Below are 4,365 nucleotides of genomic sequence, written 5' to 3'. Positions count from 1 at the left end.
AAAAAATGAACTCCAATGAAGGAGTGTTAAAATTTATATTCATAGTTTAGATATTTTTGGATCAAGACCTGATGGTACTCTTAAATATACTGGTAAATATCCAGTTGAATTCAATGATGACAAATAAAAAATTGGTGAAAAAGAATATGAAGATACTGATAGATTAATGATTGTTTTAACAAAAGAACAAATTACAATAGAAAATTTAGGTCAAGAAATTGATTCCTTTGATTTACAAAATTATGCCAGAATTTTATTCAAATGCTGTATATTCTGATACTAATCCATATAAAATTAAATTGAGTAAAGGAAATAAATATAATTATTTGATAGTAAAAGCAGTTGATGATTATTTTCCTAGTTTTTCAGAAATAAATCTCAAGGGTTCATTTCACCGTGTTAGCGAATGTATTATAAAAAATTCAGAAAAGCTAAATGACTATATTTTGATGGGTAATGTTTGTCAATTAACTGATAGATAAACAATAATTCATGGCAAAATATTAACTGGAAATAAAATTTATCATAATGTTAAAGTTGGAATAACACAGATATTCACAGATAAATTTTGTGGCTTTAATATCAACAATCTAAAACGTATACCTTATTTCATAAGCTTCTTGTATAATTTACCACATACACTTTGGAAATCAGTAAAACATTTTCATGACTTAATTGACAGATCACCAGATATCCATGAAGCAGAAATTGCTAACATCAAAAATTATTTGAATGACAAAGTAGAAATAACAAAAACAATAACTAAAAAACTCAGAGGCTTCATTATCAATAATACAAATGGTATTCAACATTTTATTAGAATTTTGAATAATACAGCACATACATTTTGGAAAAGTGAATCTCGAAAAGGCTTAGTTAATGATTCAATTAATGATTTACCATTCAAAATATGTTTACTGGTTATAATTGGTGTGGCCCCGGCAACAAAGTAAATGAAAAACTGGCATGTTGTAACATCATGATTCAATACGTAATAGCATTTATTGCACAACTTTGCAGTACAGCTTGTAGCTTTGGAGCCATTGGTGGTGATAGAAACAGCCACTTGTATCTTAGCGTGACTCATTTGCACCTGTCGCTAGCCTACCTGTGGGAAGCGGTACCTGTCTCAGAGTACTCAAGCCCCTAAGATTCTAAGTAAACTGTATTAAATATTATTCAGTTTAGTAAAAAGTCAATATACTGCCCTTTGTTATTAAAAAGAAGATTGTGAAGAAATCTCAGCTTTCTAGCTGGGATGCTTTCAGGGTTAGGGAAATTACCTAAAACAATGTGGTGATTCATGAATAAATAAATTAGATGAAGCATGCCAACAACATGACAACGCCTATTGCGGCATAAAGATTTAGAATCTAGACATCGAGCTGATAAATAATTTCAGTTAGCTGCAAAAGAAAGAATGTATACAAGTGATACTTCATTAGGAGAAAAAAATGGCTGCAACTGCAGTTAGAGGAAGAATGTATGTAAAACAAATAATTGGGGATGGGCTGAGTTGTTGATGAAAACGGATGGGAATTAAAAAAATTCATTTATTAATTTTTAATGTCTATAAATTAATAAATTTGACTATACTAAAATTCCATATGGGAAATAAAACCAAAATCAATTAAAATAAAATAATGAAGAATAAAATAGTATTAATCAATTTTTAACTGAGGCATAAAAAAGGAAAAGAGATAAAAATGGGTGAAAATTTAATTAGTCCATTAGGTATTACCATTATAAAAAATTGTTGGATACTTAATGAACAAAAGTAAACATAACTCCAACATGGATGTTTAATATTACTATTAGTTGCATTACCATATCTAGCAACTATTCTTTCACTCACTGGTGGATCTGCAGCAACTGCAAATGCAGAGATATACAAGAAAAAAGCTTCCAGAATGAGATTTTCACTCTACAGCGGAGTGTGCACTGATATGAAACTTCCTGGCAGATTAAAACTGTGTGCCGGACCGAGACTGGAACTCGGGACCTTTGCCTTAAGCGGACAAGTGCTCTACCAACTGAGCTACCCATGCATGACTCATGCCTCGTCCTCACAACTTTACTTCTGCCAGTACATCGTCTCCTACCTTCCAAACTTAACAGAAGCTCTCCTGCGAACCTTGCAGAACTAGCACTCCTGAAAGAAAGGCTATTGCGGAGACATGGCTTAGCCACAGCCTGGGGGATGTTTCCAGAATGAGATTTTCACTCTGCAGCGGAGTGTGCGCTGATATGAAACTTCCTGGCAGATTAAAACTGTGTGCTGGACCGAGACTCGAACTCAGGACCTTTCACTTTCACGGGCAAGGGCTCTACCAATTGAGCTACCTAAGCACGACTCACGCCCTGTCCTCTCAGCTTATCCTTTCTTTCAGGAGCGCTAGTTCTGCAAGGTTCGCAGGAGAGCTTCTGTTAAGTTTGGAAAGTAGGAGACGGTGTACTGGCAAAAGTAAAGCTGTGAGGATGGGTCGTGAGTCGTGCTTGAGTAGCTCAGTTGGTAGAGTACTTGCGCACGAAAGGCAAAGGTCCCGAGTTCGAGTCTCGGTCCGGCACAGAGTTTTAATCTGCTAGGAAGTTTCAAGAAAAAAGCTGATAAAGGATTGGAAGAACAAAAAAGGCATAATTTAGGTGTGAGAAAGAATGGAAGTGGATGTAGAAAAAATTTCGAAGAAATAATTAAAAAATTTAATATTCCTTTATCAAATTTAGTCATTGAAGAATAAGTTAAAGAATTAAAAATCTAATATTCTTGTTGCATTTTTATGATTGATGAATCACCTGATAAACCAAAAGATTTAGAATACGGAATAGTTAATTTAAGTACAGCTGATCATGTTGCTACTCAATGGAACTGTTATTATAAGAATAAAGATACGAAATTTGTTTTTGATTTATTTGGTGTAATATTCCAAAACAGCTAATAAATTATTTAGGAAACTATGATGTATATTAACACATCGAAAGGATACAAAGTTGTAAAAAATTTATTTGTGGTCATTTGTGTTTCTTTGTTTTAAATCTACTATGTATGAATTATAAGTTTAATGACATTTTAAATATAATAAATGGGCATTTTTCTAAGTAAGTTTTATTCTCAGCTCAGTAACGATTTACAAAAAAATAAAACACTATCGATTATTAAAACCAAGAAATCATAATGAATAGTTTCAAAATTTGAAGATTTTCAAGAAATAATCAAAGATTTTCCATCAGTATTTTAAAATATCAATCAACAATAGATCCAAATATTCAGGAAGAATTAGCGCCAAATTTAAAAAATAAAACCATAATTACAGTCATTAGAAAAACAATGTTAAGAAATTCAGAAATCAGAAGACTCAAAAATAGATAATACAATTAAATAGTTTCAGAAAGAATTAAAAGTCATTTTTAAAGTATCTAGACATTATATTAGTTTTAAAGGTAGAGGAATTGTAAGTACAAATGATCCAATTGATGTAAAGATGCAGGGAACAAACAATATTTTGAAACTTCCTGGCAGACTAAAACTGTGTGCTCGACCGAGACTCGAACTCGGGACCTTTGCCTTTCGCGGGCAAGTGCTCTACCAACTGAGCTACCGAAGCACGACTCACGCCCGGTACTCACAGCTTTACTTCTGCCAGTATCCTTTCTTTCAGGAGTGCTAGTTCTGCAAGGTTCGCAGGAGAGCTTCTGTAAAGTTTGGAAGGTAGGAGACGAGGTACTGGCAGAAGTAAAGCTGTGAGTACCGGGCGTGAGTCGTGCTTCGGTAGCTCAGTTGGTAGAGCACTTGCCCGCAAAAGGCAAAGGTCCCGAGTTCGAGTCTCGGTCGGGCACACAGTTTTAATCTGCCAGGAAGTTTCATATCAGCGCACACTCCGCTGCAGAGTGAAAATCTCATTCTGGAAACAATATTTTGTTAACAAATTAAAGAATCTTGTTATTAAGGCTGAATATACAACTATTTTAATCCAGTTCAGTAATTATATCGGTAAAACGGATTTTAATCAGCTTAATAGAACCAATGCAAGTAATTACTTTACAAAAATGGAAATAGTAAATGCTTTTTCAGATTATTTCTGAAAAATAGATTTAACTCCATATTTAAAGATGTTAAGTAATATGAGAAATAATAGAATTTAGTTTTATGACTGAAGACAAATAAAAAATTTACAATTTCAATGAATATGAGTTTATTCTTAAAAATCTGTTGTTTTCGATAAAAATATAAACCGAGATTTAAAAATTAATAAGTTTGATATTCCAATGAATGTTTTGACAAACTTTACAAAATAACTCGGATCATGCAGTCAATAAAAATAATATGTGACTCAAATTTTCAAACTATGTGATTTAAAGATTCTATTA

The 4,365-nt window shown here is 32.8% G+C and overlaps 1 non-coding gene across 1 annotated transcript; it reads left to right on the top strand.

The window, feature by feature from the left end:
* The first annotated feature begins 3,759 nt into the window (after window positions 1–3,759).
* Window positions 3,760–3,834, top strand: Trnal-caa. Its single transcript has one exon. It is a non-coding gene; the product is annotated as a tRNA-Leu (tRNA).
* The last annotated feature ends 531 nt before the right edge of the window (window positions 3,835–4,365 follow it).

Source organism: Schistocerca americana, chromosome 3 (genome assembly GCF_021461395.2).
Source record: "Schistocerca americana isolate TAMUIC-IGC-003095 chromosome 3, iqSchAmer2.1, whole genome shotgun sequence".
NCBI lineage: Eukaryota > Metazoa > Arthropoda > Insecta > Orthoptera > Acrididae > Schistocerca > Schistocerca americana.
The sequence above is the reverse complement of the archived record's forward strand: the minus strand, read 5'-3'. Positions and strand labels throughout refer to the sequence as shown.